Source organism: Sorex fumeus, unplaced genomic scaffold (assembly GCF_029834395.1).
Source record: "Sorex fumeus unplaced genomic scaffold, SorFum_2.1 ptg000094l, whole genome shotgun sequence".
NCBI classification, from domain to species: domain Eukaryota; kingdom Metazoa; phylum Chordata; class Mammalia; order Eulipotyphla; family Soricidae; genus Sorex; species Sorex fumeus.
In genome coordinates this window covers 18,950,463-18,976,538 of record NW_026606151.1, presented here as the reverse complement: position 1 = coordinate 18,976,538, position 26,076 = coordinate 18,950,463, and the positions used below count along the sequence as shown (strand labels likewise).

The following is a 26,076-nucleotide window of genomic DNA, read 5'->3' as shown; positions in this document are numbered from 1 at the left end:
AAAATTTGTTGCCCAGTATTCCTCCCACCTGTATTATTTTGGGAATTTTGGATGTCACATACCTTGATGAATCTTAAACATTTTCAGAAATTGACGTAAAATTCTGTCTACATCAGGCACAGCATGAAAATCCAATGAGACATCCTCTGGTGCATTTAACTTCATAGGAGAGATCCTAGAGAAGAGTCCAGAAACTTCATCAGAGTGATATTCCATTGAACTCCATGGAGTTAGTCTCCTTCCCTCCTGAATTCAAAGAGCGCTCACCTGTTCAAAGTGTCTGTTACATCCTAGAAAAAAAAGAAAGTTAGAAATTGGTATGGAAATATTAGCATTTCACAGAACTTTGATGAGTGGATGTTTCTCTATAATTATGTCAAGGAGTAAATGCAATCATTCTATTCCTATTAATTTATCATTTCCCCAGGTATGATTCTGATAGTAATTTTCTAGTACAGCATTCTGCAGCCTTTTCACACCTGTGTCCAATGCCCATCTGCATATCAGTCGACAGAGTAGAAGTTATGAGCACTGTGATAGACCATTGTTATCCAACTTCTCTACCCTTGTTTACCTTCACCAGTAAATGCACAAAGTTTGAGAGAAACCCTGATCCAGAATAATACTATGACAATTTCTGATCAACCACAGAGAATGTTTCCTTTCTTTGGGAACATGGGGATTTAATACTTCTACAACCATATAACCTATGAGATATTTGGAGGAAGATCAGGAATTGTCTCAAACTTGCTAATTAAACACTTTTTGCAATCAGTGACCTCATTGCTTCTGAAGAGGTCATAGTAGGCATTGCCACAAAGTTCCTAACAGATGAATTCAATAGAGCCCTGGAGACTGATTTACTTAGGTGGGGGCAGCAGGTTTGCACTGAGATGGAAGGTCTTGCTGTGTCACCTCCATCCTTTATGAAAATAGAATAAGGACTTTCAGGCATTTATCCCAGTGTGCTATATCCTTACTATAGCTAAAATCAGACCTCATGGTATCTGTTTGAGCAAGATACAGAAACAAATCAAGAGGAAAATTTATCAATTATTTTGGTGACCAGTTTTTGCCCCCAATTGTCGACAGGGCATTTGACACCAGAAATCTCTGCAAATTAGACTGAGGCTAACATGCCTAGCAAAGTTTTCCTGAAGTTCCTCAAGAACTACCATATCCATCCAAGGGGCCTCTTCTGTGATTTACACAAAGACAGTCTGCAGATTAGCGAAGGACACCTGTATACAGGCATGTGCATCTAAAAGTAAATATTCATCTAAGTTTTCCACACCTGTGTGCATTTTTTTTCTTTTGGGGTCACACCCAGAAATACTCATGCATTACTCCTGGCTCTGCACTCAGGAATTACTCCTGGCAGTGCTTGGGGGCACCCTATGGGATGCAGGGGATTGAACTCTGGTTGGCTTCGTGCAAGGCAAGCACCATACCCGTTGTACTATCACTCTGGCCTTCTCTGCATTTTTGAGAAAGAAAGCTTCAGGCTATTTCTCCAAATTCCTCAACACTTCCTCTGAAAGTCCAGGAATTGACACCTTCATCCATTCCTTCTCATGTACAATCTCACCTGCAGTATCTCCTGGGCTGATCCTTGACATTTCCTCTCCAGTTCCAGAATGTGTTTGTTCAGTTCCTGGCTTTGCTTCTCCAACTGGGCTTCACTGTCCTTCAGTCTCTTCAGATATTGGTCTTCTACAATCTCCAGTCTCTGTTGATAAGATTCCTCTTCCATGTATTGTATCAGGTGAAGTAACTTAAAGACAAACTTGCCACGAATTTTTTTTTGCAGACTTTGAGTCTTAAATGAAGAAAGCATATTCCAAACACAGTGGAATGTTTATTTTTAGATAAATAAACAATCAAAATATAGTAATTTTGTTCATGTAGAATTGAATAGAACTTTTAGGAGACAGGAAGTCCACCTCTCTCCTGTTTGGGGTTTCTTTACGTGTTAGTTGGAGTTTTTTGTCATAAACTAACCATGACTGTTAAATTGAGAAAAAGAAGGAATAGTGTCTTTCAAAAAATAAAAAGATTAATATTCACACAAACAGAAGAGGGCAGAGATTTGGAAAGACACCTTTATTTATTTATTTTTGCTTTTTTGGGTCATACTTGGAGATGCACAAGGGTTACTCCTGGATTTGCACTCAGGGATTACTCCTGGCAGTGCTCAGGAGACCTTATGAGATGCTGGGAATTGAACCTGGTCGGCGTGTGCTAGGCGAACACCCTACTCACTGTGCTATTGCTTCAGCCCCTGGAAAGACACCTTTAAAATCCCACTGGCATGTTAAATTTGAGTATAGACTTTTGGATTACATCAAGGTTACCAGAAAAGCTTAGAGCTTCTCTCGTGAGCAGTCTGGTCTCAAGGTTACCAGAAAAGCTTAGAGCTTCTCTCCTGAACAGTCTGGTCTATGCAGAAATAGACATAAGTTTGCAACTGTAGATGTTGTTCACCATTTTCTGCTCATCCTCAGGAATTTTTCAAATATGAATTCCACCTGCAGAGATCCTGTTTCTCATGATGATTAGTTTCTGAGCATGGAAATTGATAGGCCAGACCCTGCATTGTGGCAAATTCTGAATTTGAAGTCTACACCTCAAACAGGAAATTACTTTGAGACGTTTAAGTCTTGTAAACCAGTCAAGTGAATCTAAGGAAGAAGACAACTAATTCTGCTTCTCCTAACTGATATTCAGACCCCTCAGCAATTCTGTTGAAAGGTCAATAAACAGAAGTTCAATTATCATAGCTGTGGCCAACTAAAAGTATTTAAAGGAATAATTTGGGGTTTATGTATTTAATGTAGATGAGTGAGACTAAAACATTCTTTTGTTTTGCCCAATCCTTCTATCTGTCTAATCTTTAGAGATAACATATTTGAGGTCAATGAACTCAAATTCTTACCTGAACTTCTTTTATTTTCTCACATGTGTTCCCTTTGCATTCCTTATTTTTGACTTCTTGATTCCTCAGGTATGTCAAAACTTCCTGGAACGTTTCCTGAAGGAAAATTTGTTTGATTAAGTGTTTATTAATTGGGAAATTTTTCAGAAGAGATAAAAAGATGCAAAAGATGAATGGGTTCTTGGGGAAGTACTCTGGGCAGTACTCACCTTGTAGTCTTCACAGGCGTCTGCAGCAAGTACCGTGGTGTGCCCTTTGTGCTTTGCTTTCCGCTCACATAACAAGCAGATGAGCTGACTATCATCTTCACAGAACAGGCTGAGCTTCTCTCCATGTTCTTCACACAGATTTTCCTGCTCCATCTTCTTAATGGTGGCAATGATGCTTTCTAGCTGCTTACTTGGCCGGATGCTCTCCCTCTGAAACTGTGCCCTACATACAGGACACTGGAAGTTTCCCTGTAATAGTGACTGATGTTGCTGGTTCTCAAGATTTTTCATTATGCAAGAATGGCAGTAGATGTGCCCACAGTCTATGAACACTGGCTCAGTCATCAGCTCCAGGCAGATGGGGCAGGCGGCTTCCTCCCTTATGGTCTTAGCTGTGTCCAAGGCCATGGTTTTTCCTGGAAATCTTCAATACTGAAAATAGAGGTAGAGATGAAGCAGATGGGACTTTTCTCTTAGTGACAGAAAGACATGTCACCTGAACCTGATGGGACTGACACTTTCAGAGCATGAATGTGGAATACAGTGATATTATCTGAAGTGTTTTAGATGATCTTAAATTTTAAATATTTAAATTTATTGCCTCATTTTAATGAGACACGTTTCATTTGTTATTTGCTGTGGGTGCTTGTCTAACTGGCAATTCAGAAAAAGAATGGACCATAAACACAGAATTTTTTCCTGGATGAAATCCGAGAGAGAAACGAGATGTTATTCCTCACACAAATTATAGATTAACAGAAAGATTATTACACATTTTTTATAATAATTTACCTACGACCTAACCATCATGAATACACTGTTTCTGATAAATTGCTTATAACTAAGAAGCAACACTTAGGAATTAGGGCTGAAAGTGAAGAAGATTCAGAGGATTCATATTTGACTAATGAAAATACCTCTCTGTGTTCTATCTACCACTACCTCCAAAGAACAATAATATCAGTTGAATGAAGCAAAGGAAATAATTACATTACATTAGGTAATAGCTACCTTAAATTCTATTCTCTAATTCTACCTGATCTTTGGAAGGGGAGAAGAAGAGTAGGTCCTAGATCAGAACTTCTGAAGACTCAGGAAAAATGAATCTGAATTGTAATACTCCTAAGAAGAGCTCATAATCAGATGCCTTCACCAGTTATTAATTAAATGAATGAAAGAAGTATGCCCCTCTAGGAGTAATACCTGAGTGCAGAGCCATAAATAAACCCTAGTCCAAAGCCAAAAATCAGTATTAAAACAGCAATGGTAATGTAATGAAACCACCAGAGGTTCCAAACTCTTTCCTTAAGACAACACCTGACAATACTTACTTGGGCATAGAACTTCAAGCAAGGCATTGTGGAGAATATCCACATATGACCTCTTCCCAAGGTCATTCAGGGGTCTTTATCCTCTGGAAAAAGTCACAGCATCTTCTAAACATGCTATCCTTTCTTTCCCTTCCATTAAAATGAAATTATTTCATGTTCAACCAAACAATAATATCTTGATAATAGCCTCTAGCCATGTGCCAAGAAAGGCATTCATTATTACCAAGTGGGTCTCATCTCTGAGACATGGATGTTTGATATAACCAAATCATAAGTGAAATAAACAACTTCAGTAAAGAGATTTTAAAGAATGAGCAAAATTACTGTGTAAATGCTTCTCAAAGACATAATACCAAACAGTTTTTTAAAGTGGGCAAAACATCTGTGTAAATACTTCACAAATGCAGTTCCACATACATGTGAAAAAAATCAACATCATTTATTATTAGAGAAGTGAAAACTCAAATAATAATATATGACATTCCCCAGAGAAAAAGGCCTTAATCTTTTTTTATTTTCAAAGTGTTGTTCACAGCAATTGATAACATTCAATATTTCAACACCAATGTCACCACCATTAAACTTTCCCACCACCTTTAGTTTGAGTTTTACCACCAACACCCATGCCTGCCCCAAAGGCAGATGCTAAATAATTTATTGTGTATTGATTTTTATGAATAATTGACTGAAAAATATCTAAAAGGTTACCTTAAAACAAAGTGTGTATAAATTGTTGTATCTCACCTTGGACCCATTAAGTCCCTGAACTAGAGATCATTTAAAAAGTTGGTAGACACTCTGACCGAGCCTCACCCAGGAGTGAACCTTTTCTTGGACTGAGAGGCCACATTAGCTATCATGTGACAATCCACAGGACACTCCCTGCCCCATACTCCAAGAATATCACAACACATTTGATGGAATTCAAAGTAGGAGGCAACCAAATTTAGAGGGGAATATTATATTATTTCGGTTCTGCTTTGGGGCAGGGTTTGGCGTTTGGGATCGAAACATGTGATATATGCTGGTGGGAAGGTTTGATTGTGCTGGGATTGGTGTTTAAATATTAAATGTAATGAAATATTATGAAATACTTTATAAAATACATTTTTTTAAATGTTGATAGAGTTTGAGTCTGTGTACTTATATATAGTAAGTAAGTAAGTAAAGGCCCTCCTGTTGATCATCGATTTGCTCGAGCGGGCCCAGTAACGTCTCCATTGGAGACTTTGTTGTTACTGTGTCTGGCATATCGAATACTCTCGGTAGCTTGCCGGGCTCTCCGAGAGGGGCAGAGGAATCGAACTCGGGTCGGCCATGTTGGCTGCATGCAAGGCAGACGCCCTACTCGCTGTGCTATCGCTCAATATAATAATATTTTTTACCAAGATTGTTTTCCTTCTAATTACAGAACATCAAATGTGGTGTGTTACTCTTGATATATCAGTGAAAGCCTTATTCCTATGAATAATTTAAAGGTTGACAATGACAATTATATACAGACACTAAGTTATTCTTAACATATTGATCCACACAATAGCATCAAAAGCAGGTTTTCAAAAATGCTAGATTACAGTCTAGGGATAGAGAAGTTATAATATAGAGCATTTATTTCAAAAAATATTTTCAAAAATATGTTCATATCCCAGAATATTATCAAGGTAAGAGACTGTGTCTTCTTGGTGTTAGGTGGAGGATACCAAGAAGGACCTAGAGTGAACCATGCCTTCTAGTGGGTCTATTTCTATCTCTGTCCCTGACTCCATCTGTCTCTCTCTCTCCCTTTCTCTCTCTCTCCCTTTCTCTCTCTCTCTCTCTCTCTCTCTCTCACACACACACACACACACACACACACATACACACACACAAACAAGCTTAAGGTCACCGAGAAAACCTTGGTCTTATCACTTTTGCAACCCAAAACTCACATTTTTGTTGTCAGTCTTCTCAATAGCTTCTATTTACTGTGGGCTCCACAAGGACGTTCGCTCAAACAGGATTAAACTCACAAGTGAAACTGCTGTGGGGTTCAAAGTCCTGTTTGCCACATGTTTAAGTTCACCTTCTTCTGACTGGGTGGGGACTCCGGAGGAGCAACACCTTTACTCCCCAGCAATCACTAAAACCAAGCAATGTGGCTGGAATCATAGTACAGCTTGTACGGTGTTTGCTTCCAAACAAGTTCGTACAAGTTCGACTTGGGTTTGATCCCTGGCATCCCATCGTTCCCAAGGACTGCCAGGTGTAAGTCCTTAGCACAAAGTCAGGAATAACCCCTGAATGCTGCCAGGGGTGGCCACAAAACCAACCAAACCAACCACCAAAACCCCCAAACCAAGTGACACAGCAAAAACCTAGGAAGCTGATCCATGAGCCAAGGAAACCGCCAAAAGCGATTGTTCTGACTTTCACTTCAGATCTCGCTAAATTTGCTCTTGGATCTCCTAGGAGTTAGTAACCTTCCTTGACTGTGTGAATTTTTATACACTGTAAGTTTGTGATTTATTTTAAGCACATCTGAAATAAAGTGAAAAGTAAGGCATGAGATAAGCAGGGCTCACAATGACCAGAATCCCAGCTTCCCTATGTGGTCCCTATGTGTTTCAGGATGCTTCTCAGTCTTACTCTGCAGATCCCAGCAGCAGCAGCTTCTGAGACCGCAAGGGAACTACTAAAGCCTCATAAGTGAGTGTTCTCAGATGGAGCCACAGCATTCCTGGCTATCAGTGCTCATGGAGTCTCAGTGTGGGGAAGCTTCTTATATCCTTGTCAGTGTCCTGAGGAACGAACATAAATTGGACTCACGGACAGCAGTGAGTAATGAAAGCTTAGTGAAGCAAAGAACTGCTCTGGAATAGAGGTGTGCCTAAGGGAGGCTAAAGCAGTGCACAGCTGCTGTGGACTCTTACAGGGACAGGGGCATCAGGTGTTACTAATCAGGCTTGAACAGTTTGGGTTACTTTCTACTTCGCTCTCACAGATGCTTGGTTAGGAATTTTGAAAAAATCTTCTATACACACCCATCCTGTTACTGCTTTCTGGTTCTTGTATCCTGTGACCCCACCCAGGGCACAGTTCATCCACTAGCCTTTTAAGAAAACCGAAGAACCTGTAGATTCACTTGACATTTAAGATCCTGAGTGTTGTCAGATAATCTCTCCTGGAACTTGGCAAGGGGAAATCTGAGGGTTTTGCTGTCATCAGCCTGCCCTGGACTTGAAATCCACGGTGGAATGTTGAGAGATTCAGCAACAGTCTCACCAATAAAAATATAGGAGCAAGGAATAATTTTTCATCGATTGAGAATTACTGTTGAATGGAGCAGAAAAACAGATGACTGGTGGAAAATAAAGCTTTTTCATATTGCAAACCTTCATTGAAAAAGGCATTATAAAAGCGTACATGCAAGTACACTTTTTTTCCCATATAAACACAAACAATGACCATTGGGGGCTGGTAGGGAAACTGAGGAATGTGAAGAAATCGTTTAGATTCTGAGAGTCCTCTGACTCCCGTGGTTTCTCCCTGTTCATAGTTGCTGCTGTGAGGGCTGTGTGGATCTGTCCTGGGCATCAGACCTGTACCCGTAAATGGGGCTGAGACACAAAAACTAATGCTACAGATGCTCAAGCTGAATGAAAAATGGGAAAATATAAGCTATGCAGAAACATTATACAACAAACTTCTCAAAGAATATCTTTTTTGAAAAACTGCTTTGACAGGCCTTTTGGTTTGTTTCATTTTCTGAGACAGCCCTGCAGGTTAGTACTGTAAGACCAGTTTGGCAGCAATCAGTGTTCATATGCATTTATGCATATTAATAGTACCCAACATCAGCAGTCAAAGGGAAAATTTAAAATAAACACACAAAGAGATACACACCCAATGGAAGTGTTCTTTATAAAAACAGAAGTAGGAGAAATCAGAACCACACATCTTGCTTTTGACTATGTAAAATGCTGCAGTGTGTGTGTGTGTGTGTGTGTGTGTGTGTGTGTGTTTGAGACCCAATGATGTCAGGGTTGTTCTAGGTTGAACATGGTCCTTAGGGAATTAGGCAATGCTGTGTATTGAACTCTGGGTACAATATACAAAGTTTGTGATTAGAAACTTCCATCCTACTCTGGCATCATTTCAGATATGCAAATATATTGGAATTTTGTTTTGTAGGTCCCTAAAATGTTGAACAAAATTATTACCTTGCGATATCACAGTGGTAGGGCGTTTGCCTTTCGTGCAGCCAGCCAGCTGAGCCAGGTTCAATTCCTTCGCCCCTCTCAGAGAGCCCGTCAAGCTACCGAGAGTATCTCGCCTGCACAGCAAAGCCTGGCAAGCTACCTGTGATGTATTCGATATGCCAAACACAGTAAAAACAAGTTTCAAAATGGAGATGTTACTGGGCCCACTTAAGCAAATCGATGAACAATGGGAGGACAATGTGATACAATAATTCTACCATTATATATGTTCACAAGAATATTGAAAATATCTTACAACAAAATGATGAAAGTTATGGCAGCATTATTTGTGGTAGCCCAAATTGGAAACAACCCAAATGCTCAACTATTGATGAATGAATATATAGAGTGTGAAGTCTATACAATGTAATACATTCAGTCATAACAGATACTAAGATATTTTTTTCTTTGACATTGGAATTCAGACACAGACATTGACATTTGTGAAATATGTACATTCTAATTGTTGGTGTTTAGTCAATAAGAGAAGAAATTGAAGCAAGAAAGAGACAAAGGAGCAAGGAGTACCTTGGGAGGGAATGAAACCAAGATAAAAATTAAAGTTATTCTGTCACCAGCCTGAAGAATCTCCAAAGCATGAAGAAGACTGAAAATGCTTTGAGGTACACAAAAGAGGGTTAGATTCTTACCTCAGCACCAGCCCAGAGAAGGTATGAGTGATTTGGGGAGAAGTCTGCACAGAAACAAAAAACAAATGACCGTGAAAAGGATATGAAACAGCAGTAAAAGTCCTAAGTTCTTTCCTTAACCACACCCTAGGTACAGACTCTTATCTCCATAGAAAGTGCAAGGTGGTGAACTTCGTGGAAAACCTATAAAACCTCCTTAGCTAAACCAAGAAGCATTCTGGTTCTGCATGAAACTAAACTTGGGAAAGTATGTTTGGAGGGGTTCTAGTAGGGGACCATAACTGCTTAGGTATCCTTTATCTAAGAATGGTGCTTCTCCTTATGGGGAAGACCATCCTCATTGACTGAGCATGCAGCTTCAGGAGAGATGACATGAAATGGTGAGGTGGGAATGGGACCCTCATCTATCCAGTCAGATTAGCCAAATCAACCTAGCCATCACTGGGGCACTAGATGTCTCAGCCAGATTGCCTTCATATCCATATGTCCCTTAAGTTGGATGTGTCCCTCTGTTCTCTCCCCTCAGCAGAGACCACATTGGCTTATGAATGCATTTATCTCACTCTATCATCTAGTTCCTTCTGAAATTCTTTTGTGTGAGGACAGACAACAAATTCAGAAACCCCATGGAGGTCTGACTTTTTCCTCTTTTTTTGCAAAGAGAAATCCTTCACTCAGATCTGATGGCTTGACATTTGAAAAACGCATATGTTAGGAACTGAGTCCAATCACCCTTACAGGTGCTCCTAGTCTACCAAATGCAAGCTTTTGGTCCACTGGCATGTTGTAACGATCTGCAGCACCTGTTGGTTCACTCTTTGCTGGTCGACACCATTGCCACCTCTGTCATGATGAAGTGATGAACCATATGGTTTGCACCATATTCGACACCGATCGTGTACGGTGTGGTAATTATTGAAAGTGTATAGGAAGTGTCTTATGATGTGTCTTATAAAAAGTGGCCTGGCGCGAGGTGGCTGTTGAGTAGTGGAGTTCGACCAATGAGGAGATTACCTAGTGCCAACTGGGAGTGTCTTTTGGGTGTGAGCCCTGGGTCGCTAGAGAATGGGGGAGGCAGGCGAAGGATCTCTAATTATTATTATCAATCATTAATAATTCTTATATAACAAGAAGGGAGGACCCAGAAAAATCACTTGTGAAAATACACTTCTTAGCTGGAAGCCCTATTGTTTCTCCTCCCCATCCTTCCCTGCCTTACTCTATTCCCTAAAGAAAGACCTGTATGGTTACATAACCTTGCCTCTACCTATTGTCTGTTTATTTCAGTCCAGGGAGTCTTAGACAAGGTCATGGAGACAAAGAAAAAGAGGAGGAGAAGCTACTGTGCACAATTTGTCCACTAGAGCTGTGATTGATAAGGTCTTCATTCCTCTTCTTCTGGTCATTCTCCTGTTCTACAGAGTCCTCTTCCTGTACTTGAACACCATGATGATTGGGGGTCCCTGACTATCATCGACCTGGCTACTTCACTGTCCTTGATCATCTCTCTAAATTACATCTTTGTTTAACCCTTTTAATTCAATTCCTTTCATTAGTTCTTCAAATGATATGATGGAAATATTTGCAGTTTCATATTTTTTTTGAATAATCAATCTTGTTAGAAAATGTTCGAGGTCCTATAGGAAATGTACTTGAAGCAGATTATACCAGTTGGAATTTTTTAAATCCACATGTATATAAAACTTTTTAAATAAAACAGAAACGTTGAGTGTTTGCAGATAGATAATATAGTTTTGCAATTGTGGGTATGTGATTGTGTAGTCATAGCTAATAGAATCATGAGACAGAAAGCTTAAGTTCTGGTAGTGCTGGCATTTCAGGAGTTCAAGTATTTATTTTATTCTCTAAACAATGCCTAAAATTATTGGAAGTACTGCGAGTATTTCTAACCTCCCATTTCAACACTGCTTTGGGGGTTGGATGTAGGACAACATTAATTTATTGTTTTTCCCTGGCCACAGGGAGCTTAGGTTTATTGGGCTACACCACTCAAAGTGCTTCCGAGGCATTCCCATTCCTGTGTTTATCTTTAACCTCTTCTCTGTGCTCTGCTTCCCCAACCAATCACCTTTCTCCCCATGAGATTCTGATGACTTGTAAGGTCAGATCCTTCTAAGGACTCTGGGTTTTGTATCTGTGAGTGAAGTATTGTTTTTCTCCTTCCCTTGTGTTATTTTGCATAGTTAACTTTCCAGTAATGTCCTTTTGTATAGACACAGGAAGGCAGTTAATTCTATGCATTTGTAACTAGGAAGTTAATTGACTCGAATAATATTCATTCCTGGGCATCTCTTTTCTAAACTTAAGTATCAGTTGCCCTTAGTTCTCAGCACCCCAAACACAGAGTCCTGAAGAAGATCTGGATAAACCCAGGGCAAGCTGTGAGCTACCCTGGCATCAAAACGTGCCGGGCCAAGTGCCATAATACTTAATTCTAAGTTAAGAGCATGGTCATGGACAATTTCTGTCATAATCCAAAGAACAACCACTGGATTCGGACCATGCTAGGGTTAGGAAAGACTAAGCTGGTCTGGGATCTAAAGTGAGATGTTCCCAGGAGAGACACCTACAATCTTAATGTATCTCTTAATGTGTCCACACAAATTGACCAATATTATTAAGAAGTAGAACTAAGACGTATGTTTAAATGGGTTGTTGGACCAAGGAAAGGAGAAACACACCCTTAGATGGTATTTCCCCTTAAGCAGATCTCCTAGCTGCAGGAGATCTTTGTCTTATCAGAAGGGCTTTCAGATGTTGACTGTGATACCTCATCTAGGTATAGTTGCTGCCCCAAATGCTTGAAGGTCATTTGTGAGACTAAGGCTGCGAGAAGGAGCCCAGAGAGACAAGCATGTGGAACAGGAGGAGATGGGAATGAGGGGCAGTTTGAATCTGGTGCCAGACCAATCGACAGTCGAACAGGTCAAGAGGAAAGGTGAGAATCAAACTATTTACAAGTGGTTGAGAGAGCTGAGTTCTCTTGGAACAGCAGCATTAACCTTTATTTCAATCAGCCTTTTATACATCTCTATCAGGAACTTGGCAGGTAAAATCATTCACTGTAATTGTAAACACAGCGGTAGGGCGTTTGCCTTGCACGCAGCCAACATGGCCGACCCGAGTTCAATTCCTCCGCCCCTCTCGGAGAGCCTGGCAAGGTGCCGAGAGTATCTCGCCTGCACGGCAGAGCCTGGCAAGCCACCCGTGATGTATTCAATATGCCAATCACAGTAACAACAAAATCTCCAATGGAGACGTTACTGGGCCCGCTCGAGCAAATCGATGAACAACGGGAGGGCCTTTACCTTTACCTTATATTCCCAAGATCCTGCATTTCCTTGATCATAACAAGTATACGAAATAGTATAATAAAAATAATGTTATTTAGATCAATAACTGGAAATAATAACAAAGTATACTGAAGAACACTCTGACCTTTCCTGTATACTTTTTGTGATTTACCAAAGTTATAATTTCCTGCAAATGCCACAAAATCATAATATATCTATTTCTCATTAACTTCTCTTGCAAACTGAGGATGGTGAAGTATTAACTTCTCTATAGGACTGGTTTGGCGACACAATGACTACGCCACTTATTAGGGTTGATGGGACAGAGAGCTATGCCAAGTATTCTTGGCCCTCTGAGTGAGGCAGCTCCCAGGGCTATGTCTACTTAAGGACCCTGCATAAGCAGGAAGCTCCCCACAGACTGGAATGGGACACTTAGCTGCACAGGTGCATGGAGAGAATGGAATAAACTTCAACTGATGAACAGCCAACCTGACTCTTGGTACTTCCTTTGTCCACCTATTGCCATCGGCAATCCTGCTGTGAGAAGTGACCCCAAGTCCACTGAACGCAGAGAGACAGACATGGTTTCAAATTTATGTTTTGAATACACAGTTGAATGACATGCAAACATAATCATTATGTCTTGCACCCTGTTCTATGCACTTTAAACAGGTTGACGACTTCATTTCATGGCCATTCCATTCTTGTTCAATATGTGAGATTTCAACTGATATTGATAGTAAAATGGGGCAACCAAAGTGGATATTTACCATTCAGATGAAGGAAATAAACCAGAGAGTCAGTGTCTAAAGAATTTTCATATAAAATAAATATTCTAGTTCCTATTTAGACACCAGAATTTAACAGGGAGACTACAAAAATTACTTTAAATTAACTAAACATTCTGCCTATGAGCCTGTCTAGTGTACCTTCCCATCACCACTATTTCCAGTTTTCCCAACCACCAGTCATCGGGGAGATTCTTGATATTACATTCCTTGATATAACTCTAAAATTTTCTTCCTATCAAAGTAGAGCTCAGAAACATTGCACACGGTAGCAATATTCTTCTAGAAAGCCTTTGGAGTATTGAATGCCATGACAGACTTTCTGGAATAAGTAAAATTTGAGTAGAAAATTCTGTTGATAGTTAAGTGTCATATAACTCTGCTGATACCTAGCTGGGTCTATTTAAAAAATCAGTAGTAGGTTTTGTGCTTTAGGAGAAAATAGAACTCTCATAGGAGACAGTAAGATTTAACTTTAGCATTGATAGGATTTCTCCATATGTTACATAGAATATTTCTTCCCACTGTCTAAGGTGCCTGAGATAAGGGAAGAACTCACAGAGTTTTCTCTGTGAGTTCAAACTGAGCATCCACATATAGAGATCAGTACAGATTGGAAGAGAACCCTGGAAAAGGGAATATGACCTCCCCAAATGGGTCAATTGTAAGTAAAATATGATAGATTACTTCCATGTCTCAAAAAAAAAAGCGGTCTAAGTATATCTGAGGACAGGTCAGCACTGTAAATAGTCAAGACAGATAGTCTGTGGTCTCAGGTACTTGTTCTTGTACCATTTCTGCTCACCTTTGTGGGTCCCATGAGTCTGAGGTATATAAATCCCTCTGGAATAATCCTGCCTTTAGTGTTGACAAAGATAGATTACAAAAATAGAAATTTGAGAACAAATTCTATTTTGGAGAAAATGTCTCAAAATGGTATATTTAGGCTTCAAAAAGGAAGATTCATAAAGGTGTTTGGAACTTGCAACACAGTCGGGCTTGAATCTAGGTTAGGAAGAACACTGTTTGGCTGAGATATCAGGAATCCTAGATATCAGGAATCCTAGGTATCAGGAATCCGAGACATTCAGTGTTGAACTCTGAGAGGAAGTGGAGGCGAATTCTCATAGATGTAGACAACCAGAAGCCATACAACAAGTGATCTATGTTTCATATAGGAGATCTTGTTTAATATATTAAAAACCATTTTCTTCCATAAAATTTTAATAATTTATAAAAGAAATAATGAATTCCTATATGGTAAGGAAAAACATCTTTGTAATTCTCATGGCATTTTTATTTGCCTAAGCTCTATGATGAAATATATTCAAAGAATAAAATCAAATTCTTACTTTCCATTTTATTTTTTTTCTATGTACAACTTCAATGTCTTGTTTTCATCATTAACTTCACTTAATTTTGTCACTAATTTCTGGATTTTTCAAAAGAAAAATTTTTGATTAAAGTCTATCATTTTGACAGAGAATCCAGTCCATTACAATGAAAAAAAGAAAACTATTTAGTACTTTCTACACCTTCAGAGTACTCAAGCTGAAATCAAAACCTTGATCTTCTAAACAAACCTAAATAACTGGTAAAATAGGTAACTTCGTTTTGTCCTTTAGAAACTGAGATTCACATACTTACCATGGTCTAAACTATTTATACCACCAACTTTTTTCCAGGGAAATACTGTACATGAGCAAAATGATGCTCTAAATGAAATTTTCAGATAATAAGGTGTTAAATCCAATCACCAATACCATAATTTTGACATATGTGGTAGTTCGTATATACTATCTATCAGGAAGTGTTATTTAAGACCATGAACTTTATTAGAAAGTGTCAATAAAAGACTGTGTGTGGTATCTCTAAAGAAAGGGCTAGAGCTGATGCTTTTAGTGCAGAGTCTCTACATTTGAATCATGGAACAAAATGGTTTCCCTAAGTACCATCTGATGTTGTACTGAGGCTGTGATCATTGCCAGGTATAGCTCTGGTGGGTCTTTCTGTTGAATCAGACTTCTGGAGCAATTATTGACAGAGTGACACCCAGAACACGGTAGAATTCTGGGAAGACAACTCCAAGAAAAATGGAAGTGGTTGAGGAACATAAATGCAATATATACCAAATAATGTCATTGAGATTCAATTTTAAATGTTTCAATATCAAGCAGTTTCTTTTTTCTATTTGCTTTTTGGCCAAACCTGGCTACTCAAGGATCTCCTCTGGTGGTGCTCAGGGGACACTATGGTGTGTCAGGGTTAGAACCTGGGTTGCACGTGGACTAGACAACCACCTTCCTTGTTCTACTATCTCTCCAGGCTCACAGAAAAAGTCTTTACATCATTTTTCAAAAAAATTTCTCCCTTCTTCATGAAGAATATTTTAAGATGAACCAATTTTCTATTTTCTCATTAGGAATCAACTTTTACCATGATCTATAAACCCAATATAATGTATATACTCCTATTTGAGTTATAAGTATGCTCTTTAATTCTTCAGTGCTGATGAAAAAAGGGCTCTGTGAAACTTTCTCCAAGGCTTCATGTTGTTCTATTATAGGCCAAGTGCTTTACATAAATGAATGTCCCCAAAGATTGACAAAATCCTGGGTTCTTTTCATATTGTTCCCAGAACTGCCTCTGGTATTTGGCATTTCATGTGATTGTGTGATATGTCCTAATCCTTGAGCTGCTCTTGAATTTCTCAGGTAGTTACAAGAGTTCATCATTTGTATCCTAGTCCCCTCTTCACCCCAGGATTCAGCAGGAACATCCACTAAGCAAAGAAAAGTGAGACAGGTGTCCTTCATGGAATGTGTGATACCTTCCTTTTACTTTATAGGGTCCCCTAAGCTGTGTCCCCTCTGGAAAAACCTGAATCTTCACTTGAACACCTCTTTCTTTCCCCTATTGAATATCCTTCTGCTATGAGGAAAGTGGAGAGAGTAAAAGAGGGGCGGTAGGATGTCTAATTATTTTATTCATTATTTTTTAAATTATTTTTATTTATTTTGATTTTTTAATTTTTATTAGTGAGACACCATGAGGTACAGTTTTAGACTTACAAATTTTTGTGCTTGGGTTTCAACTGTACAATGATCAAATACCCATCTCTCCACCAGTGAAAAATATGGAATGCTTCACAAATTTGCATGTCATCCTTGCACAGGGGCCATGCTAATCTTCCCTGTATTGTTTCAATTTTAGTATATTTGCTGCTGAAGCGAGCACTATCTAATTCTTTTAGCTAATCATTTTAAAACTTTCCAACACTAGGGACAGACAAATAATAAAAATGGGCAAGGGATAGAGATAGAAAACATTTAGAAGGGTTTCAGGAGAGAAGCTTTCTCTTCAGCTAGGCCTGACAGAAAGTAGGAAAATCACTCTGTCTCTATCGTTTAGGAGGCCCTGAAAATTCTAAAATAATTACAATTTATTCTTTTATGTCAAGTGCAGAAGAAGAGCTTTCTTTAAGTTGACAGAGTAAGCTGGGAAGAGACAAAGCAGGTCGGCATCCTTGGTGGATTCCCATCATCATGGCTGAGAAAAAGGCTCAGCTTACAGTTCCTTATGAGACAGGAAATTTTCTAGGTCAGCCAATGTGATCCTTGAGGCCAAAGCTACTTTGAGAGTTAAATACCGGGTACAGCAGGTCAGTGGACTTCCCTTTATGCAGCCCAGCAGAGTGTGGAACCCAGCCTCATATATGTGCCCCAATCAATGACAGGTTGATCCCTGAGGCAGAACCAGGACCACAGCGGTATGTGAGACCAACCCTACCCCAAGTCCCGCCAAAAGAAAAAATTTTCTGCGTCCGTGTCTCTGATCCTTATTAATTCATCCAATTTCTGTAACTGTTGGATTTTAACCCTGTATTTTAGGCTTCATCAATGAATTGCCACATTTCCTCCTCCAGAGAAGCAGACAGTGCTCTTGTGAGACACCTAATCATTAAGTTTCTTTTAATCTTTCCTTTGTGTTAATAACTAAGTGAAAACTCCTGGTGATTATGGAGTTTGTACTGGAAGTGGATTACATGCTTTTCTATTTCCCCTAAAAATATTCATGTTACTGTAGAGTAATATTCTTCTTTTAAACATAGAAATACAATTATGCTCTGTTTGTAATATAAGGAAATTAAATGACTCAAATATCTACTCTTGTATCACGGTCATGGTCATGGTCCTCCTGTTGTTCATCGATTTGCTTGAGCGGGCCCAGTAATGTCTCCATTGTGAGACTTGCTGTTACTGTGTTTGGCATATCGGATATGTCACGGGGAGCTTGCCAGGCTCTGCCGTGCGGGTGAGATACTCTCGGTAGCTTGCTGGGCTCTCGGAGAGGGGCAGAGGAATCGAACTCGGTTTGGCCATATTGGCTGCATGCAAGGCAAACGCCCTACCGCTGTGCTATCGCTCCACCCCCCTACTCTTGTATGTCCATCATAATTACTTGATTCAGAATTGGTTATCATAGTACCTAACACCCCATAAAGGAAGATTCCTCTGAAGGACTTGGATCAACTTAGGGAGCAGAAAAGGTATACTGACATTGAACTGGGACTGTCTAGAAAACATAAAGGCACAGTCTTAATGCAAGTCATTCTGACTTTAGAATCAGGATCCCCAAGGAGAATGACAAGCTGAACCAGCATGTGGACCTTGTTTGGGATTTATTGTTAAGCCCAGTGGACTTGCCCTTGGAGCCCAGAGAACTAGGTTTTTGAATCTATATCTCTTACTGTGTTTATCTAAATAACTATAATAATTAATAAAAGGTAAAAGGTAAAGGCCCTCCCGTTGATCGTCGATTTGCTCGAGCGGGCCCAGTAACGTCTCCATTGGAGACTTTGTTGTTACTGTGTCTGGCATATCGAATACTCTCGGTAGCTTGCCGGGCTCTCCAAGAGGGGCGGAGGAATTGAACTCGGGTCGGCCATGTTGGCCGCTTGTAAGGCGAACGCCCAACCCGCTGTGCTATCGCTCCAGCCCATAAACATGAGTGGAGGAGCCGGGGTTTGAACCCGGGACCTCGTACATGCGAAGCACGCGCTCTACCACTGAGCTACACCCCCAGCCATAATAATTAATAAGAAATAAAATTAAATTGGGGGTATGGTGCGGCCAACAGGTCAACCTATACCTGTGGGGCAAGTGCATCAGCAGCCTGATGTTGCCTTCAGGCTTCCTGATACTCCAAAATTGCTGCTGTACCTTTGGCCAGACCCCAACAACTTAGGAATAAGTTCACCAAGAAATTAAACAGCCAGAAGTTTAGGTATGTGGGAGTTACACCCACAAACAACTTCCGGATCAGCTATACAAGCTCACTTACAGTTGGGAAGGGATACCTTCCCCTCTTCCCAATGCATGGGAAGCATTGGCAGTCACCCCCATGAAACAACTCCAGCACCACCCTGTAAGCTCTATTATTGGCCTTGCCTCAAAGAGCCCTAAATAAATCTCAAAAGAGATCAAAAGCCGCAGTTAAACTTGAACCTATACAGGGCTAAACAGACCAGAGTAAATTGGAGGGGGTGGGTTAGCTTGTGACTGCCCAAGCAGAGTCCCCAGTGGCCACTTGCTTCCACAATCTAAAATTGCCACCATATCCCAAGCCTGACTCCACCATCTCAGGATGGACCTCACCAAGATATAATCTGCTAAAAATTTTGTAAGTGGATTTTAGCGCACCAGTAGCCCTGGCTCAGAGACACAGAGGCAAGCCCCAGTCATGCCCACAATTTGTCTCCAGGTACCATCTTGGTGCACCAAAAGCCCTGGTTCAGAGACACAGCAGCAAATCCCAGAAGACACCACAGCACAAAAGATCTCTCCAGGCCCCCATACCGAGCCAATATCACCGGGGCACCCCAGGTGGAGTAGGTGCAGTCTCCTCGCTTACTCCAAATAGAGTCCCGGTGATCAAGAGCTTCCACAAGCAAGGCCCAGGTGTGCGGGTTCAGGACTAAATCTCCAGTCCGCATGGTGGCAGAGGACCCAGGCTATCCCTCCCTGGGTCGCCGCCCACCCAAAAGACTGGCTGTCAAGCCCACAATTTGCCTCTGGACGCCATCTTAGCACACCAACAGCTCTGGCCCTAATACTCCCAGTTAAATCCCAAAATGGATTAGTGCCATACAGAGATGTCTCTGAACCCAATCATTTACAATCCAGAAATTTACGTTTACAATCATGGCCTCGTGAGCTCTCATGATATTCGAAATGAGCTATGGAAAATATATAATCTAGAGTTTGCCCCTGGCAGATAGGCTTGAATGATGTTGGGAAAATTAGAGCAAAAATAATGCCCAAAATTAGAGAGAGAGTATTGGGGAAATTGTCTGCCATAGAGCCAGGGTGAGGCCTGTGATGTGCACTTGTGTGTGTGTGGGGGAGGGGGTGGTGGTGGGAGAGGGTGATACTTGGGACATTGGAGGTGGAAAATGTGTACTGGTGGAGGGATAGTGTTCCATCATTGTATGGCTGAATCTCAAACATGAAAGCTTTGTAACTCTATCTCATGGTGATACAATAAAATAAAAATTTAATGTGGGGTTCATGCCCAATTCAAACAGCTTAATCAATGGCTGAACAAATAGCAGTACTCTTACATTATTTAAAAAAAGAAATAAAATTAATTCTTTAATATGAACAATGAAAAGGAAAGGGAAAAGCAATATAGATGTCTCTTGGAGACAGAGCGTCTTCTTGAGTTAATCCATTTCCCCAAAATTTCCTCACTGAAATGCTTTCCTTCTGTAAATGATCAATCACACCTACCTGCAATCCTATATCTCAAGCCCCCTCAGATGTTCTGTAAATATGCTCACAGCTCTGCATTACATGGGCCATTTTGAACATCAATCTGTTATTCCCTGTCTCTTTGTTGCTCTGCTGTGGAGACCTGGGAGGTGGCTCTTGGCCACTGAAACATTCGCCCACCAAATCGTGAACACATGGATATACAGATTAGAAACTGACTACAAATAGATCTTCCTGATCCTTTAATGCCCCACTTTGACTGTGTGTATAGTTACTTTGAACAAGTTGTCTTACTTAGGAACAGATACTCATTCTTAGCATACATGTACACTTTGACTCTTTGACTCTTTTCTTTTTATTGAATTACCTTAAGACATATAGTTACAAACTTATTAATGATTGGGTTTCAGTCATAATATGTTCCATCGCTTCAGCAGTGTATTTCCTACATACGGTGTCCCCAGTTTTCATCATGCCATACTGCCATCACCTTCTCTACCCAGATGCAAGTCATTCTGACTTTAGAATCAGGACCCCCAAGGAGAATGACAAGCTGAACCAGCATGTGGACCTTGTTTGGGATTGTTAAGCCCAGTGGACTTGCCCTTGGAGCCCAGAGGACTAGGTTTTTGAATCTATATCTCTTACTGTATTTATCTAAATAACTATAAGAATTAATAAGAAATAAAATTAAATTTGGGGCATGGTGCGGCCATACTTTTACTTTTCTTCTTTTCTTCTCCTTCTCCTTCTCCTTCTCCTTCTCCTTCTCCTTCTCCTTCTCCTTCTCCTTCGCCTTCTCCTTCGCCTTCTCCTTCTCCTCCTTCTCCTTCTCCTTCTCCTTCTCCTTCTCCTTCTTCTCCTTCTCCTTCTTCTCCTTCTCCTTCTCCTTCTCTTTCTCCTTCACCCTCTCCCTCTCCCTCTCCTCCTCCTTCTCCTCCTCCTCCTCCTCCTCCTCTTCCTCTTCTGCTCTCTCTCTCTCTCTCTCTCTCTCTCTCTCTCCTTTAGTGTACTATGATTTGCAACACAGATAATGAAAGGTTATCTGTATTTGCTGACATCCAGGGTGATCATATAAAGCTACTATTGTCAGAGTGGTCTCTTCTCTGTCCTAACATCCGCACTCAAAACCCCACTTCCACATAAACTCGTGGCAAGCTTTCAATAAATTAATTAGTTTTCCTGGCCCTCATTTCTCCTGTATTGAATATTACTCACCTACTATCTGTATTTTATATCCCACAAGTGAGTACAATCTATACACTTTGTTCTTAAGTGACAACTGTTTTCTGATAAACGCTATTTTTTTTACTTGAGCTTGTACTTCCTCTTGTGGGACATATAAACCTCTCCTAGGATCGAGGTTAACTGCTTTAGTCCTGACAGTACTCTCCCAAATTTGCAGAAGACACTGCAAGGGACATTAAATGGGTACTGTTTCAGCACATTCACACTCAAAGAAAAGATTTTCATTAATTAAGAAGAAATCACTATTGAAAAGTTAGCTAGGCTGAGTATTTATTTCATAAAAAAATGTATCCACTGAAGATATGTAAGCAGTACATTGTTTTGTCTTTGTAACTAAGTAACTTCCATCTAAGGCATTTGTGATTTAGAGGAAAGTATCATTTATCCTACTTACTTAGAGTATTTATAATCATCCATTTAATGAAAATCTATTAGGTAAATACCAAACTTGAAATTTTTCTGGGTTATGGGAACAATGAAGAAAACCAAAATTTCTAAAGTCACAGAATTTGAACCCTATTTCTTTAAACTGGATACAAGCATAGGGATAATGTGCTGTTTTTCTTACAAATCTCACAAATCTTTTTCTTACAATTGTTTAATCTTTAGGTGTCCATGTGTACAGTGCAGAATCTTTACCAATACGGAAATAAGGCCTGATAGGCTCAGAGAAAGAGGTCTTTGGGAAAGTGAAGATGTGGGAACAAGTTAACATTTCATAAAAGGAGACAAGTCCGGCCTCATAGTCTACAAAAACCCCTATATATTTAACATTCTGCAGAGAAATAGGAGTTAGGGGAGAGGTAAGAGCCACATAGTCATCATCTTTGCAATGTCTGATGGCCCAGAATCCAGTCTCAGGATCTCGTCTCATGTCATTGTCTCTTGGCACATTTTCCCGACAAACTCCGACATCCCACTCAGGTCCTCTTGCACTACATATTACAAAGTAATGTTTTCCTGAGGTGATGGTCTCACATCCCAGGACACAGGGTAAGTCTTTAAACCTAGCAGGAGTCTCATGCTTCACTTGGGCTGGTCCACGAGTCACCATGTTTTCATCATTGTTCACCAGTAGGTTATTGTGAGCCGTATCTGGATCTAGAATAACTTTAACTGCAAAAAAATAAATAAATTAAAAAATAATGGAAAACAAAATGACGTGGTTACTTTATACTTAGTAGTCAGTAAGTATCTTCTAAGTATTATCAGCCCATGCTCAAAAGAAAAATTTGTTTTTGATAGCCTTTCTAGTCACTTTATCAAAATTCATTATAAAAAGTAAAATAGAAATAATGTCTGTCACAAAGAATGGTGGGGAAGATTGGAGAGCTAATATATGATTGAAACTGGGTAGGACTGTCATTAAGTGGCATTGTGAAATATCTGGTAATATCAGCAATATACTTCTAAGGCTGTAAGTACTCTTCTGTTCTTAATCAATATTATTTCTGTCTTTCTCACAGTAATACCAGCAAAAGAACAGATGACTATATTTGATATTTTTCCTTACTCTCTTCTCCTAAACTCTCCCAATATTTGCAAAAATGACACTCTGTATCAGAATGAGAAAAGACAGTTAATTAACTATTTGGTTCTTGACACACAAGATGTTATTGGGGGCTTAGGACACATGGGCACTCAGCAACTTTAAGTATACACTCTTTAGTTTCTCATGAACCTTAAGGTTTAGTACAAGATTATGTACCAAGAACAAATATACACAAAAAAGAATGTGAGTAGAGTTTAAAAAAAGAAAAAAAAAACCGATGGTCAAATATTACTAAACTATAGCAAAATTAAAAAAAGAAACATGATAACAGGTTGAAGCTAGTGATTTAGTCACCTACTCAACTAATGTGACTAAACACATTGATTAAACACCAAGCAGTTGACCAGAAGTACATGGGAAATAAGGAATTCACGGAACACTTCTTAGCTCTACTTTCCCTTTTTTGTTTTTCTCAAGATCACTCCTCACCTTTTAATACCCTGTCTTTCTGACCTCAAGACCTCTATGAAACCAGCTTTCTTCCTTTACCTGACTTTATTTTACTTAGTCAATGAGAGTGGTGGGATTGTATGTAAAACTAAGAGGTGCAGTGGTAGTCATTATTATGTAAGCTTATGTTCTCCTTAATGCTCTGAGAAACTGTATTTCTATCTCTCAGGTCAACTCTCCACTGTTCTTCAGATCCCTCCAGCTGTATTTGAGCACCCGTGTGGTGGCGACTCTCTGACTCTCTCTGCTCTGGTGGTTTCAGTGTGCCTTATTCATTGTCCAAATCTATTCTTTGTATAACGTGCTTATTAAACTCTCTTCAACAAGTTCTTAACAGGAGGCTATGGAATACATTTCAGATTTTATTTATATATTTTGAATGGTTAAAAAATAGACCTTATTTTAAAATCCATTAAAGTTTGGCAATGAAAAGAAAACCAAAACAGGGGGAGAATAGATGTACAGATTCTTCCTCAGAGAAGACATGCAGATGATTTATAAGGATATTCAAAATTTACTAACAGGAAAATTTATATCAAAATTACAATGAGGTATCATCTCACACCAGTGAGAAAATACAGCATTATTGGGCTAATGTGGGAAAAGGAAGCTACAATCATTGTTGCTGGGCATCATGTTTGGTTCAAACTTTTTAGAAAATGGAGAAATATCAAAAAATAAGAATTGAGCTTCCAAATGACAAGTACATTACACTTCTGGGAACCTATGACAAAGGCAAAAATTTCTATTGAAAAGACATTTGTACTCCTATGTTTATTCCAGCACTAGTAACAGTAGTGAACATCTGGAAGCAACCCGTTTCCAAGTTCAGATAACTGATAAGGAAAGAATTGTATCTATATGTAAGAGAATGCTACTCAGCTAGAGGATTTAATTATGCAACTTTCATAGACTGAAGACAGCCAGAAGGTATAAGACACAGAATAATTCCTCTTATATATGGAATATAAAGGGAAATAATGTCGAATGAGCAGAAGCAACAAAATTTGTGAACCATGGTTACTAAGGTGAGAATATGGACAGATGGGGTTTGAGGAAAGTACCCTTGTAAAACAGGGGATGGAAAAGGAAATGGACATTTTGGTGGGGTGTGTGCTAAAATGTTGTATGCTTGCAATCCTATAATTGACAGCATTCAAAATGACAATGAGTAACATAGAATCTTAAAAATAAACAAAATTCACAGAACAAAACATATGCACAATAATTAAAGTAGTGCATCAAATATGTTACTTTTATATGTATTATATAAATATTTATAAACAACAGGACTGAAATGATAGCACAGTGGGAAGGATGCTTTTGCAGTGGCTGACCTGAGTTTAATCCCTGGCATCTCAAAAGGGTTCCTGAACTCCTCCAGGAGTGATCCCTGAGCTCACAGCTGGAAGTGAAAAAGCTAAGTGTTTTTAGAAAAAAATTTAATATCTAAAAATAATGTGAATATACAATGAAAATACTAAAATGGTTTCATCTCAGCTAGAGAAAAGGTGCAATATTGTCATCAACAAATCTGGTTGAGCACTGGTTAGAGTAACGGACTAAAACAGTATCTGTAAAGACACACTTAACAGGATTCCACTCACTTTGTAGGTGAGGAGGTCTCAATTATAAAAGCTTTTCCCTCACCTAAATAGAAATTGCTTACATCTTCATCCCAAATACTGCATAATTCTCTTAGAGTATAGAAATATGAAATTTTCTTGTGTGAAACACGTGGAGCAAGCATGTGTTTGAATTCAGAACATTTTTCTTGTCATAGATGCAAAGCAATGTCTCTATACTCTAAGCATGTGGACACACCCAGTGCTAAGTCAGTGCTCATCTCATCAGCACTCATACAGCTGAACTAAGTGGAATGAATAAAGACAAAATACTGTCCAAAGAGCAACTTAGTTTTGGTCACTAAACTCTCAGACCAAAAATGACTAATAATACCCCTCTATAGGTAACTTTTTATAACACCTTTCAGGACCAGAAACCTAGTATGTACAAGTTACAGTGAATTTACACAGTATAAATAATGGGTTTTATGACTGAAGTGATAGCACAAGCGGGTAGGACATTTGCCTTGCTCACAACTGGGTTCAATTTCCAGCATCCCATATGGTCCCCAAGCACCACCAGGTGTAATTCCTGAGTGCATGAGCCACGAGTAATCCCTGGGCATCACCAGATGTTACCCAAAAAGCAAAAAAAAAAAAATGGGTTTCATTTCTATTATATTAGTTTGTTATCGCAGTGTTAATAATGCCATCAGATTTGCCCTATAGAGACTCTTGCTTTTTGATCTCACTTTGAAGAAACAATTGGCCATGTTGGGAGACTCATACAAAAGCATTTGAGGGTTTTCTCCAGGAAACACAGGAGGCATCCAGTCTGCAATCAGCAAATAGCTAGTGTCCAAGGTCCTACATGCATCATCATGTGAATTCTGCCAACAATCACAATGAGCTTGGAAGTGGAATGTGTTATTTTCCAGATGAAAACACAGCCAAGCGATCATGTTTATTGAAGCTTTGTTAGACTCTAGTTGAAGGATTGCTGAGGTGGAGACATTTTAC

General features: G+C 39.5%; 2 non-coding genes across 2 annotated transcripts; both read right to left on the bottom strand.

Moving 5' to 3' along the window:
- Positions 1-16,598: 16,598 nt before the first annotated feature.
- LOC130040525 (U6 spliceosomal RNA) lies at positions 16,599-16,701 on the bottom strand. The gene has a single exon (XR_008795009.1). It is a non-coding gene; the product is annotated as a U6 spliceosomal RNA (small nuclear RNA).
- Positions 16,702-18,479: 1,778 nt separating this feature from the next.
- TRNAA-CGC (transfer RNA alanine (anticodon CGC)) lies at positions 18,480-18,551 on the bottom strand. The gene has a single exon. It is a non-coding gene; the product is annotated as a tRNA-Ala (tRNA).
- Between the last annotated feature and the right edge of the window lie 7,525 nt (positions 18,552-26,076).